This window comes from Bactrocera latifrons, unplaced genomic scaffold (assembly GCF_001853355.1).
Source record: "Bactrocera latifrons isolate USDA-ARS-PBARC rearing strain unplaced genomic scaffold, ASM185335v1 scaffold_2, whole genome shotgun sequence".
Lineage (NCBI taxonomy): Eukaryota > Metazoa > Arthropoda > Insecta > Diptera > Tephritidae > Bactrocera > Bactrocera latifrons.
In genome coordinates this window covers 3,051,775-3,069,654 of record NW_017535518.1, presented here as the reverse complement: position 1 = coordinate 3,069,654, position 17,880 = coordinate 3,051,775, and the positions used below count along the sequence as shown (strand labels likewise).

Sequence of the window (17,880 nt, the reverse complement as noted above, 5' to 3'; positions counted from 1 at the left end):
TGCTGCTCAATTTCCGTTATTATAATTTTTATTTTTATTTATTTATTTTTTTTTTTTGTATTTTGCCTTAGTATTGTAAGTTCTGTCTGTTTACTAGTTACATATATTACGGTATTATATTTTTAGTTGAATTTTTAATTTAATAAGTTTTCATAATTTTGTTCAACTTTTATTAATTTTGTAATACGTATTATTTTAACGAGATTTGTTGTTTAACCTTTGTTATTATAATTTTTTATGCATTTCACAAACGGCACAATTGTGCCACACATTATCTGTCTCTTATACACATCTAGATGTGTATAAGAGACAGGTCCAACTGAAAGTCGCCGGTAGCTGGAAAAAATAATGAAATATATTTTTGTAATTTTTTTTTTTTTGTATAATTTATTCTTAAATGTAATAACTGTCTCTTATACACATCTACCATTTGTGCTTTTTCGCTACTTTGGAATATATTTTTTTCTCTTAATTTTTGTTATTATATTTTTTTGTTATTTTTGTAATTTTTTTTTTTTTGTATTTTATTTATTCTATTGACTGTCGCATCATCTTTTTCTCTAAAATTTTTGCATCCTTCTGACGCACGTTTCTTTAATTTATTGGTTTCCTTTGTTGGCGTCAAACTTTTTAGCCATGTCTATGGTGTTTTCTCAGCAGCGGCGCCCCCGTTGACCACCAGCTGTCAGGCAGCGCATAATATTTAGATGATAGCGAAAATGAATGCCTCTTAAATGATTCGCATTAATTTTGTTGTGATTTTTGCTACGCGTCTGCTTCAAATTAGTTGAGAAATTATTTGGCAATTTGCGAAATTTCAAATGTAATCTCTTAATAGATTATGAATTATTTTGAATGCTTGATTACGAGCTATTTAATTACAGTCGAATTTAAAAAAAATTTTGTTACAAATTGGTATGAATTTAATTGTGTAAATTCAAATTTTATGTAATGCAAAATTTAATTTGAATATTATTATCGACGATGTTTAGGTCAACCAGTGAAGTTTTCTAAAGATTAAAATGTTTAAAATAATATCGTAAAAGGGTTTAAGAAAATTAAACACCAATAACTTTACTATAGGATATTATTATAAGGATATTATCATAATCTACTGTTTATTGTATAAGTAAACATATTGTCCTTGACAAAACTTTTTTGATTGAAAAGAATATTTTCATATTTAAAAAATTATTTTTATTTAAGAAATAATATTTTGAAACTTTTTTATATTTATTTAAATTTTGAAATACTATTCTGTAATGCATAAATAAATAAAAAATATTTTGAACTTTTGTTACGTAGATAAAAGTTTTTCTTATATATTTTTTAAAGAAGAAAAAAAATTTATTTGGAATTTTTTTTTTTTTGTTTTTTTTTGAACAAGAAATTGTATTTTTTGATGGTTAAACAAATTTTGTGTTTCTTTTTTTTTCATCATCAAAGTTAAGTTTGGAATTTTTTAAACTAAAAAATATTTGAAAAATTTTTAAGCGAGTAACACATAGTATGTTTCTATTAACTACTTTTTAGAGAAAAAATATTTGGTTTTTTATAAATTCTTCAAAACCAACTTTTAAATTTTTAAACTTAAAGATTTACATACATATATATTGAAAATTTTTAGAATGGCAAAATATTGGTTTGAATACTTTTTAAGGAAAGGATTTTTTTATAATTTTATTAGTTTTGAATTTTTTTTAAAAAATATTTGAAAATTTTTAAAATAAAAAAATTATTGGAAATTGAAGAAAAAATATTTTAAAATTTGTTTAGGTGGTCAAGAATAATTAAAAAACTTTCTTTAAGTGGAAAAAAGTTATTTTAAATAAAAAATCGAATTTCGCACTAAAATACGAACTATCAAATTTTAGGCTATTCAACCGATTGTAATTTCATCTAATTTTCGTGCTTTTGAATACGATATCTAGTTTGTACCTCTGCATACCACGCATCACTCATATTCGTCACATGCTCACCTGACCTTTTGTAATGCAAAAAAGTATATATATACGTGTCTCACCACCAACTAAGACAGTCTGCGCCAAGTAACTAAGAACTGGCCTTGCCAACTCATGGCGAATATTTAGAAACCTTACTAATGTGCCGTCCATGCATAGGCATACACACACACCCTTGCACATGTGGGTGCATGTGTGTGGGTCAAATGTGTGCCTCCCAATTCTTTTCAAAGCAAAAATGTACCGTAAAATTTGGGTCTTGGTCAAATACTCCGCAGCTTTTCGGCTCTTTTCGCAAGTTTCGCTAAACTTATTTCTGCTGCCGCCGCTGTGCAGCCACACGCTTGAGGGCGTTTATGTGCTAATCAGAAAACAGCGCATAGAATACAGCAAAACAATAACAAAACATGTTGTTGATAATAATACTTATGATATTACAGTTAAATGTGTCTGTGCGTGTGTGTGAAATGTAAAAAAACTCAACAGCATTTAGTGCGCGTTAAACACTTTCAATTCGTGTCGTCGTGAAAATTTGAAACTCGCCACGCAAAGTTCTGAAACATTTCTGTGTCAAGTGCACGTTCATCAAGTCGTGTCTTGTGGCACCAACTGTCGATGCGCGCGTATGTGTGTGTGTATGCTTAAGTGCGCACAGGTGGAAAATATAGCGCATAAAGCTCGCAGTTTTTTATATTTTTCCACATGGAAATTTCATATTTTATTTATTTTTAATTTAGTATCTTGGTACCCTGTGCTCATGTGTAGTGTTCGTAGTTTCACTCGTTGAACTTTGTACGCGGCGAGTGGTGAAACTTTGTCGATTTTGTGGCGCTTGGAAGCAAGTGCTGCGATTTTACTTCTTTTTTGGAAATTTATTATTTGTATTTTTTTGCAATTTTTTTAGCAAAAATGTGTGAGAAATCTAATGCGAAGTGTATTTTCAGTGAAAGTTAAGAATTTTTGGGTTATGTTGCTCATAAACGTGGTGCAAATCGGTCTACATTTACCTTAGATTTATATCAGTTAAAACGATTTCTAGTCGAGGAATGCTCAGTTGTAAAACCGGTTCACTGCCTTTTCCATAACGTTAGTGAATATATGGGCTCCAAAGAATAATCGTAGCTATTCTAGTGACCGATACTACCGGCGACCAATTATGTAGACCGGTCTGTCTTGGGTCATTAATCATGGCTGCATTTTCCATTTACTGCAACATCATAATTTTATTCCTTCATTTTTTGAAGAAATATGGACCAAGGACTCTCTGCCCATAGAGAACATAAAACATTGATTTTTGAGGATATAGAGGGGACTCAACAATAGCTTGTGGATTATCATCACTAAAAATATGGAAATAACTAAAAACGACATACAGTGATATTTCCGAAAGGGTTGACAAACGGATCACTGTGAGATGAAAGGCCTGCTGGTTCGTCAAGATCATATGCAACAGCCTCATAGGTAGCCTGCTTTGTACTGACACGGTCTCGAAAGGGCTGCCGGATGGTTGTTGGCCTCTTAACATGTCACCAGCGTTACATGCGACCCTGATGGGTACTAGTAATGACGATATATGCAGATAGTGCACAGAAGTGAGAAAGACGATAAAACACCTCCCATGCCTCTGTCCAGCACTACCTAGAACTCGTCTAAAGTATCTAGGAGCTTCGTAATTCAAGGGAGTAGGGACTGAGCTTCCATTTGGCATTACTAAGGAAAATTCGTTGTCAAAGGAACGACAACTCAATTACAATGATATCAGCTGTTAAACTTGTTGTTGCTGTCAAATAATAATGGTATAAACTAAGATCCAACGAGAACAATACATTTTCATGAGATCAAAATAAACCATGCCTTTAAAGTCAACCAAAGAGAGTTCTTCATTTGCCAATATAAGCATAATTTTTTATCCATAAAACTCCGAGAATTTTTTTAGGTAAAATAAAGTGGTTTACACACAAGCTTTCACAACATTTCTAACACGCTACGCAACGCTTACCCTGTCAGTTACTCAGCTGCTCACTTTGATAACTTCGTACGCATTTTCTAACCTTGAGATAAACAACGGTCCGCATAAGATAACATAGAGACACACATTTCAACATGGCGACGTGCAAAATCTTACAAAAACAACACTTACATATCTTTCACTTTCCATTTTTGCAATTTCTTTTCAATTATGTTTTATGACGTTTCTGCTGTTAACACAAACGTGCTGAAACGTTTATTAGAAGCGCGTACAGACGTGTGCAGAAATATGTGAACTTTCATTTCAATTTCGCCTTTTGGCCCACACGCACACTTACACACATTCTTTGTTGTGTTTTTATACTCTCGCAACAAAGTTGCTGAGGAGAGTATTATAGTTTTGTTCACATAACGGTTGTTTGTAAGTCCTAAAACTAAAAGAGTCAGATATAGGGTTATATATACCAAAATGATCAGGGTGACGAGTAGAGTTGAAATCCGGATGTCTGTCTGTCCGTCCGTCCGTCCGTGCAAGCTGTAACTTGAGTAAAAATTGAGATATCATGATGAAACTAAGTACACGTATTTCTTGGCTCCATGAAAAGGTTAAGTTCGCAGATGGGCAAAATCGGCCCACTGCCACGCCCACAAAATGGCGAAAACCGAAAACCTATAAAGTGTCATAACTAAGCCATAAATAAAGGTATTAAAGTGAAATTTGGCACAAGGTATCGCATTAGGAAGGGGCATATTTGGACGTAATTGTTTTGGAAAGTGGGCGTGGCCCCGCCCCCTACTAAGTTTTTTGTACATATCTCGGAAACTACTATAGCTATGGCAACCAAACTCTATAGAGTCGTTTCCATATACAGTTCAAAAATGGAAGAAATCGGATAATAACCACGCCCAATTCCCATACAAAGGTTATGTTGAAAATCACTAAAAGTGCGTTAACCGATTAACAAAAAACGTCAAAAACACTAAATTTTACAGAAGAAATCGCGGAAGGAAGCTGCACCCAGGCTTTTTTAAAAGTTGAAAATGGGCGTGGCGTCGCTCACTTATGGACCAAAACCCATATCTCAGGAACTACTCCACCGATTTCAATGAAATTCGATATATAATATTTTTTTTAACACCCTGATGACATGTACGAAATATGGGTGAAATCGGTTCACAACCACGCCTTCTTAAAATATAGCGCTATTTTGAATTCCATCTGATGCCTTCTCTGTATAATGTATACATTAGGAACCAACGATGATAGCGGAATAAAACTTTACACAAATACGGTATTTGAGCTGAGGTATCTCTTGTGGAAAAATTGTCGTGATCGGACTATAATTTTTCAATACAATTAAAATAAATGAAAATACAATTCAATACTCAAAGTACACAAATTGATCTAATCTAATTAACTTTACAGCAAAATAAAAAAATATGTAAATGACGGATAATGAAATCTCGATTATCACTTTATCATGCGAGGGTATAAAATGTTCGGTGACATCCGAACTTAGCCCTTCCTTACTTCTTTTATATATTTTTTTCTGTATTGCTGAGTGTTATTGTGTTGATAAGTCACTAATGTATGTTTTTTCTATCTATTACCTGCAGTTATGCGAATTTCCTGTTCGGTTTATTGCTAATATAATATAATTTCTAACAACACACCGATTCTTATCTTGAATCGGCTCCAACAAAATATATAAACATTTTGTTCCTCATATTTAATTTGCTTATAAGTTGATACCGGTCCGATAAGTTTGAACAAGTAATAAGTGCGAAAATTCCTTTCATAACTAATGCAGTTATACTTGAAAATTGTTGGTGCCACTTATTGAAGTAGTGTCTACCAGTGGGAGTTGAACTCAATAGACTTTGAAATGATGAATAGTACAACTGAGAGAGTGAGTAACTGAATGAATTTTTTAGTCTGTATTGTAATCAGGAATTCACAAATTCATTTCAAACTACTCTCTTTTTATCCCTCATCATCATAGTTCACTATGCTTCCGGTTATTCTTTCGGTTATCCTTCCGGTTATTCTTTCGGTTATCCTTCCGGTTATCCTTCCGGTTATTCTTCTGGTTCCCCTTTCGGTAATCTTTCCGGTTATCTTACTGGTTAACTAATTTTATTTACTCACTCCTTGGCAAAAACTGCCACGCCTGTTTTTTTTTTTAATAGTTAGTTTTTTCGCGCTTACAATGCATTAGGTCCATACTTTCTTAATACCTCTCGAAACATAAGGCTGTTTATCCACATATGAGAAAATCGCGGACCAGGTATCGGATTTTTAATAGAATTTCGGAAAAAATAGCCCAAGAGAACTTAGTTTTCAATTTCATTCAAAAATCAATTAAAAATATTATTAGTGTATTATTCACGATGAACTGTAGTAATCAGGACAGCTTGAGAATGTTCCACAAATTCATGGAAAGGCATAGCGGAAGCAATACATCACACCGAACATCATTTGTTTAAGAAATCACACTGTTTATAGGTCGTTAAACTGCTTAGCAACAGTTTTCTCAACACATCACTAAAGTCACCTTTGATTTCTCGTAAATAATTTCAAAACTCTCACATTTTGCAAACCACATCACACCTTCGTTTAATAACTCAAATATTGACAGACAATTTTGCAAAATTGCGGAACTTTTAATTGCCACAGGCCGACATTAAACAGGGTGCTAACAAATGCCTTTATTGGACCGTAATTTGTCAACAAAGCCGGCGAAAAGAAAGGGTAAACACAGAAATCACACGCTTTAGTGGGAGAGTGACGACAGTAGTAAAAGTCAGGCGCCGAGAAAAGCAAATAGAGTGCGCTATAAATGCAAAAGCGTATCGAAAGTAATTTACGAAGCGTACAGGAATGTATACAAACAATTATAGAAATTACATTATATAGGTCTAGCGTTCTCTGGGCCTCCATTTCTTCACATCTCAGTTATATTCATTTAACTATATTACAAATACCTTCAAAAAGAGTTAAGATTCATTTGACGTTTCGCATGAAACACCGATTTGTCATCACACTAAAAAACAACGGTATTTTCAGACTATACGGGGAAACACAACGGCAATGAGTATTGACGTCTAATCAGTGACATTGTTTACTTATAAATTCATACAGCCAATAAATGTATGTATGTAAATATTTATGAATAAATACACTCTTACATTCATGTGCAAATAGCGTTAGCTTCCCAAGTTCACAAGCATCGGCGCATTAATTAGCGATATTGCCCGTCCAACAGCAGCGACGAGCGACAGGTGTAGAGAGATTTCAATGCCGGAGCAGATGCTACAACTCATTCAGTGAGAGTTAGGTAAGAAGAGAGAGAAACAGGGGAAGAAAAAATATCAGCTATTAACTACTTAATGCTTTATTCTTCGGAAATGTTCAGCTCCACTCGTTTATCATGGCGCTTTAAATTTGCATAATATTTATTACAGTTTGTGTTTTTGCGAAGTTTTGTAGTAAATAATAAATTAGCCATAGTTTTTTCCGTAGAAAATTGAATGACACTTTGAACATTTTTTGCTGTCTGCTTATGTCTCTCTCTTACATAGATTTGTTTTTAATTTTATTTCTTGATAAAAACTTTCGAACCATTTAGCATTTCGCTGCATTTGATAGTTCTTTGATAAGTGATAAGCGCGCGGGGCGGCTAGCTATCTGTTGTTGCCTGATAAGTGGCGTTAATGACTGCTTCGCAATTTAACGAAATAAGTAGCTACCAAACTGAGTGACACAAGGTGACACCTTTCAGTAACGGTATTGCGTTGCTTTTGTTGACTCGCCGTTGTGTGATCTATCGGTCATTCCCACTCGACGGCGAGTGCGCCCACCCCTAACGCAATAAAACAGTTGAGTGCGTGTAGAAAATGAATGACTGGCTAGCTGGGTTGTGAGAATGCGTTGGTATGAGCCTATGTATACTTTCGAGTTTCTCAGCAGGGTTATAACTTCAATTATGCCTTATTTTCGGCAACAATGTGAAATGCCTTCTACGAAAAATTGGTATTTTGATATTTTTCATACATTTTCAAGGGTTGATATCAGAATGTTCTGCAGTTGAAATTACTGTTATTTTCTCATGAGAGTATTTTGTGCAAATGTCAGGTTATTTTCGTTCCATAAACATTTTAAAATAGTAATTTTAAATTCTCTTATCTACTTTCATCAGACAAAGTTTAAGTTCTCATAGAATTCCGAACCGACTAAGAGACTTTAGATCTTAATTTGTTAGATTTCCTAACCGACTAAGAGAACCTAGATCTAAGTTAGTTAAATTATAGTCATCTATAGTATGGATGATTAATCGATGGAATACACACATATCGTACATATATGGTGAACCCCTTTGGAGAGCATATTTGTTTTTAGATTGCCTGGACTTTTCAATAAACCACTTGTCTGTTTTTTAGTTCGTTGGAAGGGATTTTGTTAGTGTTGCACGAAGCTGAATGAAAATTGTATCTTTTGAGTTAGGAATGCTCAACTGGTGAGTCCTCTGAAATTTACTGAGCGCAAACTCGATAGAAACGCAATTTTCTAGTACAATATTGGATGCAGTTAAGCTCAACTGAATATATATTTGAAATCTCTAATAAAGGGTTTCATGCAAATAGTCTGATATCAAGGCATGTTGGACCTATATATAATGGAAACAAATAGTCTCGTATCAAGGTATATTGGACCTATAATGGATCGAAGAAGGTTTGAATCATTGAAATATAATTCTGTTCAAGTAAAAAGCTCTTCTGAGCATAAAATCTATATCAATAAAATCTATAGTTGCAGTGCTAATAATAATAATGAAAAAAGCTTTGTGTAAAGATATTTTGGAGCAAAAAGGGAGGAAAGAAGTGGCGATTCAAAGAAATATGGTTGTATTCTTGTAAAAGCTAAGGTTATTTCAAAATATTCGACAATTTTTGATTACAATAATGCAAATGATATATCAATGCCTTTTTCTTTAAGTCAATTAATAAATCTTTATATAGTTTCTATTCTAAGCGGATTATTTTTTCAGCTACGTTAAGAGATCGACCTAACAAGAAACTCACTTGAGCCGTTTAGAACGCCTGTTAGTTGTGGTACTAAGCTAAAAAGAATATCTCTTTAAAGAAAAAAGTTTATCATGTGGACGTTTTAAAGAAAAAAAATGTACTACACTGACTTTTTCGATTTTTTGAGATAAAAATTGATTTTTACATTTTTGATAATATTTGGTAAATTCTTTAAACAATCCAAAGCTGCAAGAAGTTTCAAGGAATTTCAAGAAAACTTTATAGACTTGGGTTAAACATGTTTGCAAGTAAAAGTTTACGGTGGAAAAGTATATAAAAATATTTATATAAACAAAACTTGTAGAAAGTGCCCTCTAAGAAAATAAGTTAGCGTAGAATTGATGCATGAAGAACTCAAATGCAACATTTACACGCTATACACTCAAGACATTTATTAGTTGATATTTTATATTACGATTTTGTTTACCCAAACAGTATCGCTTGAATCGCCATGATTTTAAAAGCAGAGCTGTACAATTTTATGACAAACTTAAAGCCATAATTACTTTTGGGGAAAAATTCAAAATAATGTATACTAACCGTGCGATTCTGTACTGTGATACAGTATCAAGTCTATAAATTTGATAGAGACAATTTTTGAGACTTGAGACGATTTTGCTATTCTGTAAGTGACAGTCTCAAAATCTGTTACATTTAATAATTCAGGGATGCTTTTAAACTTGAATGAAAATAAATATGTCGATAACAAAAATTAAATTTTCTATAACATAGTCAAAAAGCATAATTATCAATCAAAATAAAAATATATGTTGACTTTGTTTCATAATATTTTCGACATTTTTGTAAAACTGATTTATTTTTAACTTTTTCGTGTTTGAGTTGCTTACAAATTATAAAAAAATTACAATCGATTAATATGATCTCTATTTAGTATATTAAAAATGGCAGGCAAGAGTTCTTTTTGGTTTTGTGACTTCCTAACTACCAGGTCTCAAGTTTGAGGCAATATTTTGAGGCTAAAGCTAGAGACTGTTTAGTGAATAGTAACTAGTCACAAATTGAGATTTTACCACAAAATGTCTCAAATAGAGATTAGAGACTGCTTACAGAATCCCGCTATAAAGGTGACATCATCACTATATTTTTCCTACAAGGTTGCTATACAAACAAAATAGCCAAGTAAAAGTTAATAAAACCTATAAAAAACTTATAAAAATTGCAAAAGCCCATAAACAAGAATAGCGAATGGATTTCAATGCCTTTAAAAACTAAAAAAATAATCAAAATGTATTAGAAGTTTTCCGAACTTCGCCAAAGGCATCTAAAAGCATTGAATTGTGCAGTATTTCCAATGGAACTTTGCTTTTCTTGTTGTTGCAAACACAACTATAAACGTTTACAAAAAAATTTGTTTGCCTTTCATATAAAGTTGGCTAAAATCGTGGCCAATTTGCCGCCAATCTTTGGCATAATTTCCAAGCACAATTGCGGGTAAATATGTATATGTGTATATTGTATACACATGTGTAGGTATATGTGTATCTGTCTAGGTATGTGTTTGTATGCAAGTAAATGTGTGTCTGTGTGTCTGTGTTTGCGCTTTAGCATGTGCGGCAAATCGTGTTTTTATGCCACAAACTTTGTTCTTTTTTTACCCCAAACCCACTAATTCGCTATATTTAGCTAACTTTGAAAGCAAAACTGGGGGGCAAAAATACAATAAAAACACAGTAAAGATTAAAATGAAATACACACGCGCACATGCATATAAGCGACACTTACGGCAGGAAATCAGTTCAAAGTCAAAGTATTTAAACGCCAATCAATAGGGCAGCAATGTTGGCAAACAAATCGATGTACTCGCATAGTATGTACAGTTATGTGTATATATGGACTGTTGATGCAGCTGCTTTGTATAATATATTATAAGTGAGAAGTAGAAAAAATTGTAAGAATAGAAAAAACTTTAACATCATTGAGAAACAAGAAGAAACGTTAATTTATCCTGTATTGAAGCCAATATAGTTAGTAGCAATACCTGAGAGAATAATCTACGCCGAATTTTATGAAGATAGCTTCTCAAATAAATAAGTTCTCCATACAGGGAATTGAGTTTTAACGAACAGTTTGCAAGGCAGTTATACACTTTAGTTTTCCGATCAGAACCATTTCTTCAGAAATGATATCAATATTATCTGTGCCAAATTTCTTGAAGATATCTTGTCAGATAAAAAAGTTTTCCATACAAGAACTTGATTCCGATCGTTCAGTTTATATGGCAGCTATATGCTATAGTAGACCAGTAACAGTGATTCCGCCAAATAAACAGCGTATTTGTGATAAAAAGACGTGTAAACAATTCCGGGTACATGTCTCGAAAACTGAGGGACTAAATCGTATATTTATAGACAGACTGACGGACATGGTAAAAGCTTGTCTCGGTGATCATTTATATACATATGTATCATACATTTATAATTTTTAGGGTCTCCGACGTTCCTTGGCATGTTACAAACATCGTGAGAAACTTAAGATTCTCTGTTCAGTGTATAAAAAAGGAAGAATAATGAGCAGCGTAAAATATTTCTTGTTCGATCGAAACCTAGTTGCCGCGTTGGTTAATCAGTTCAAGCGATAATATTTATATGATTATAAATAATAATTGATATTTTTTTTATGATGTTACTTTACCCACAGGCCATGAGCTATGCCTCACAATAAATTTATTGCTCACCTAGCTAGTTTTATGCCATTTTCCCATTTACAAACTTTACTTTCCGACAGTTTTACAAAATCAGCTGTTCTGCTAACCTCATATTTACCTAAAATATATGTTTGAAATTTCTAATAAAATTCTAAAAGAAACATGTACATACGTATTGCTCTCAATTCCCTATTTTATTTTCATTGCGACTTTTTCTTCTTTATTTGCGTTTTATCACGCCACAAAACTTTTAGTACTTCAAAAATATGACAAAAGTTATAAAAAAAAAGTTATGCATATATTTTTGCATTATATAAGCTTTTTATTGCGCGATAAATTTTAATATTACTAAACCTAATGTTTTTGCTAATTAAGCGCCAGTTGTAAATATGTGTATAAGCTTAGCCACTTATTGACATCAGAGAAAGACGCCCCTTTTTCGTCACGATTAGATGATATAATGAAATCATTACTGACACATTAAACTTTGTGACTGTAACGGCAATTAACCTTTGGTTGTGATGCTGCAAGCATGTTACTCGAACTCAACTTCAGATGGCACATAAATAATGTGGAGTTGCGATTAGATAAATATATATTTTTCTACAGTGCGTTGGAGGAATATAGAGCTCTTTCGTATATGATAATATATAAAAGATAGTATATATGTATATTAGATAACCAAATGGTACTTGCGAAGGATATTTTTTGCCAGTTCGTCATTTCTTTTGATCACAAATATAGTATGTATATATTTTTTATCAAATAAAACATTTTCTATTATCATCTTTTTTCTATTATATCGCATAACTTTCTTGTCTTTTTTTTTTAATTTCTCGCTTCCATATCATATCCACACTTCTTCCTGTGGTTCAACTTTTATCGAACTTCACTTCATCTTATATCCTGCCTTTTGTGGTAAACTTCTCAACAGCCTCCTTGCACTATCCTTCGCCAGCGATTTGCATACATTAAAATGGGTATGTGCATAGTTTCTCTTTCTTTCTTTGCGGCAAATATAGTTTGTTTCCAATTTTGCCGAATGCATGCAAATTTTATGATGGAATACTCAACCCCGATAGCCACTTCAATGGATTGAGTTACAAAAAGTAACCCCTGCGGCCTAAAACATCAATTTGTTTCTTTGCCACCATAAGAAGTTAATGGAAAGGATAGATTGATAGAGGGCCAAATCAGATAGGTTGTGAGATACAAAGAAAAAGGTAGTGCAAATTAAAAATGGGTTGCCAAATAGCCTCGAGAAACCGCACTACTTTATGGAAGCAGCAATTTGTAGAGATTTTCATTTAATCATATGTATTTGCAACTAAAAAAGATTTCGTACTCTTTTAGATCCATGGATTGGTAACCCATTAAACGTTAGTCCGTTCAGGAGTTCCGTAGTTTTTGTAATGTTTTAATGAAGAAAGGTGCAGATGTAAGGACTCATACTACTTCCCACAGCTTTGTAAAGAACTTTCGAAGCGATTCCGCTGATTTTGAGTACAAAGTTATATTCAGATTAATTTCTAAATTGAGGAGGAAATTTGAATAACATAACTTCTGGAGAGATTTCCGTTTAAACATTTTTATATTATTGAATAATTGTTTTGTTGGAAGTTATTCATCGAAACTCTCTCCAAAAGTTATGTTATTCATCCTTTATTCTTATTCATTTACATGCGAAGATCGGTAGACTAATAAAAGAATTAACGGCCAGAAGTTGGTAGGAGTTATAATCCTTCGATTTCTGAGCACTAGTTTCGCTACGATTAATTTCAAGTTGAGAAGCCTTGTTATTATTTTTTAACCATCGAGGAAATTGTAACCTGTCAAATATCGTAGTATCTAATTGAAAAACAACTATTTTCTTTGAATACTTCACATATATACAATATCTAGTTGAAAATATCATTGAAAAAATTAAAATAAACCAGGACTTTTCCAAACTGTATCAACCATTTCACTAGTACAGTTTGTAGTTTGTCTAATACTTCACTTAAGCAGCACTTTAACCATCAGTTAACAATTAAGCAGGGATTTTATAAGTTATTCGTTGAGAATATCAATTTAAAAACCGCTAAACTATAATATTACTTTTTGAACTCATACAAGCCGCTACGCTAGTGCCGGTTAGCTAACCAACACCGATTATAAAATTTCCTTTATTACTGAACTGATTTTGATTTCAAACATTTACTTCTTTTATTAAGCATTTTAACCATCAGTTTAAAATTGACCAGTGGTTATATCTGTTTGTAGCTGAGAATGCCAATGTAAAAATGGAATTTCGTTTTTATTCCAGCCTTTTCGATAGGGCCGGTTAGCTAACCAAAACTTTAGCCACCAGTTATAAAATTTCTAATAATTACTACTGAGCTGATTTTGATTTTTACACCACTTTAAACATTTACTTCCTTTAATCAACATTTTAACCATGAGTTAAGAATTAACCAGTGGTTATAATGTAGAGTGTAACCATTAAAAAACCAAGAACTACTACATTTTCAACTTTGTACGCCTTTTCGTTAGTGCCGGTTAGCTAATCCATACTTTAACCACAAGTTTCCAATTCTTTTTTTTTTTTTTTTTGTATGAATAGGTGAATTAAGGTTTATTCAACATTTTAAGCATTTAGTTCTATTAACCAGCACTTTAACCATCTTTTTAACCATCAGTTAACAACTAACCCGTGATTAAGGTAATTATGTTTTTAAATAAAAAAATTTTACTCACCTTTTTCAAATTGGTGTTCGTATTCTACCTTGTTGTAGCTTTGAGCTGACGATTTTGTATCCAAATATTTTCGATTTTTCGGTATTTAATCCTGTTTTTTTTTTTTTTTTTTTTTTTTTTTTTTTTTTTTTTTTTTTTTTTTTTTTTTTTGATGATTTGTTTATCTTTTCACTGTGTTTACACGCTAAACACTTGAGCAAAAAATCAACTTTGATTTTATTTATAAACTTTCTATATCAATTATGAACTCTTTATGGCAAAAGAACACACTGCACTCTTTAACAAATATATTTTATATTTTTATAAAAATGTACGAACGAACTTTTCTTTAACTGCTACACAGAATACACTTTTGCCGTCGATAGATATGAACTCTTGGGCTGTAAAGGGTATTGAAATATAAAAATAAAATGTTTAATTTGACTGGAAAGTGTCTACAAAAAGCCGGTTAAAGAAAGTATACATTTGACAGCGCTGCTACAACAACGCGATTTTGGTAGAGAGTGGCGCTATAGGGATTTTAGGCTGCCAAACTGTAAATGATGTGCTTTTGATATTCGTTTTAGTTACTGAAATTTTTAATTATTATGATTTAATATTTTACTTTGTGCTACTTTCTAAGCTTTAAAGCCCAGCTACCAAAAATGTTTCACAAACTTTGCTTTACTCTCTGCTCCTTTACACATTTTTAGGGATGCTGTTTGTTTTTTTATTTTTGTTTGCTTTTGTAATCTGTATATTATTCCTGCACACAACTCCACTTTGCACACTTCCAGCTTCGTTGCACAACTCGGGCAGCCACTAGCTGCGCTCTTCCGGCTACATTTTCCTAACTTTTAACGCAGGAAATTCTGTGCGCCTTCTCGCTCGCACCGCACACACCAAACTCACTAACTACTTCTGCGGCTCTCCGTAAAAAGGCTGCTGGATATTATGCTACGGCTGCCAAGCAACACTGTTTTTTGTGCGCTTTATTGCTCTTGTTGGCGCTGAAGTTGCATGGCGAGTTGCAAATTCGAGTTTTCCACAGTCTGTAGGGGAAGCGAGAGGTAGAAGGCGCACCAGTTGAAGTTGGTATACCAAAATATCACTTAGTCGTGTGTATTTGCGTGTGTGGCTTTGTGTTGGCGACACATTGGCAGAAAATTAATTGAAAATATATTAAATTTGTGAAGATATTTATATTGAAAAAAATTTTCTAAAATTGTTGTTGCTAAATTTTATTGCTGTTTGATAGCTTGAAAAGTCTTTAGCAGCGTCCAATATGCTTCAAGTCTTGCTTTACTACAAAGCGTCTGCAATTACAACTCTGCTTGTCTATATTTTGACTTCCTTTAGCAGCAACTACTAGTACAACAACACATGTAGACAACGTAAAATGTAAAATGTGTATATCTGCATCTTCCGCAGTTACTTAATCAGCGAAGGATGCACAAAAGGGATGCAACAACAATAAGTAATAACAATTCACAGCGTTTGCCTTGCAGCTTGTTGTGTTTCCATCCAATTTTTGGTGTGTTTTTTGCTTGACTTTTGGTTATGTCTGCTTGTCTACCTAAGCGCAGACATATAGGTAGATTTGAGACTGATTGCTTATGCTTAGCTATATTTCAAAGCGTGTTTATTTACAAATCCAAATATGTGTGTATGGCGTATGCGTCTTCGCAGAATATGTGTGTGTGAACGTTGGACAATAGGATATAGAATTTCATTTATCTCTCTATTTGCTTGTGTACAGCTACAGTTGTGAGCAATTTTATGCAAGAAATGATATTTCAACGTTTCGTTGACTGTTGTCAAATTTTACTTGTATTATGAATTTCTCAAAAATATGAGAATGCGAAAATATATCAAAATTTGCTAATAGAACATATGCCAGCTTACAAAGAGAAAGGAAGTTTTTATTAAAACAAAAAATATATGTATATATAAGATAAAAATATTTTATAAAAAAAGTATTTAAAAAAATGTATTAATTAAAACACATTTTATCACAAAAAAAAAAATTAAATTGGCAAAAAATCATTTCACAAAATTTTTTTACCAATTGTAACCCATTAAACTTTAAAAAAAAAAAATATTTTGTCAAAGACAATAAAAGTATGATAATTTTATTAAAACAAAAAAAAAAAACAATAAACATTATAGCAAACATATTTTGACTTCATCCAATTGATTTTATCCAAACAAGGAAATATGTCGACCAAAAAAATTTTTTTTAACACAAAAACCCTATTTAAATTTTCGGAATATTTTTTTCGATTTTTTAATTAATAATGAAATGTTTATTTTTTATACGCCCTTTCATTTGTTATATTTATTTCCAACACTTATTTTACATAAATGTTGCACTGTTTATAAAATTACAACAACATTCAGTCACTTTTACAACTAATTTATTTTTTCCGTGAACTTCTGATTACTTTTAATGCACAAAATTGTTTTTAAATTCTAAAATAACACGCTTTCAACACTTCTTGTCACTTTTCCCTCGACAATTGGCGATTTTCAGCATTTCTCATGCAAACATATCCAAACTTATCGGTACTACGTGTACTCCGCTTAGTTATGCATTTCATATATTTTTTTATGCGCCGAAAACGCAAAAACTCTGTTCTTCAATAACAAACAGTAAAATAGCAGAATTTCATTACTTTTTTTTTACTCTTTTCTTTCTTGACACATTGAAAAAGAAAGAAACAACAAAATGCGAGTATTTTGTATCTCCGCGTACTTAAAATCCCCACAGTCGCGTTTAACGTCCGGAACTGAACTGAATTCAAACAGTGCACACTGTCGTGTTTGCAGTCGTCGACTCTGGCTGTGGCTGTTGGCAAGCGTCTAGCTGCGAGAGTATCCAACAAGCTGAGCGACCAGCAGCCCCAATATGCAGAGAAAAAACAACAAACACAAAATGTTGAGTGGCGAGCGCCCAGCTACAGCGAAAAATCTGACAATTAACTGCTACAATAAAAAAGTAGCTGAGAAAATTTAACGTCTGCATAAAAATAAAAGCGCTAAAATTACTTTGCAGTGCGCGTCGCAGTCGGCGCTCTCTGCTAATTCGCTGAGCGCAGGAAAATACATCGTACAATAACATGGCGTGCATGAAAAATGCCTGAAAACGTGGCTCCACGCCAGCAATCGGAGCTGTGCAGTTGATGTCGACATTAACGTCGCAATGGCAGCGAGAAACACGCCATCACGCCATGGCAGGCAGAAATGGTACCAAAGCATACATACACCTACATATGTATACAAATAGGTAGTCCTGTACAGCTACTGCTGCGGACGCTGTTGTTATTGTTGTTTTTGCTGCGTTTGTCAGATAAACGCGTCTGTGTGTTTATGTAAATATTTTTGTCGACGAACTGCACGCATTGGTCTGCATCAGCGCCTGCAGGCTGGCAGCGACATATTCAGAGAATTACAAATAGCGCTGTGTCTCTCTGCAAAATATACCCT

At 32.9% G+C, this 17,880-nt stretch overlaps 1 protein-coding gene across 1 annotated transcript in view; it reads right to left on the bottom strand.

Annotated features, from left to right (window-relative positions):
* LOC108967894 (dual specificity tyrosine-phosphorylation-regulated kinase 2) overlaps window positions 1-17,213 on the bottom strand; it is a 157,821-nt gene extending 140,608 nt beyond the window's left edge. Inside the window, exons 1-2 of the mRNA XM_018931556.1 lie at window positions 17,070-17,213; window positions 14,416-14,795 (exon numbers count right to left, since the gene is read on the bottom strand). The gene's annotated coding sequence lies outside the window, so the exon portion shown is untranslated. The remainder of the gene's footprint in view (window positions 1-14,415; window positions 14,796-17,069) is intronic.
* Between the last annotated feature and the right edge of the window lie 667 nt (window positions 17,214-17,880).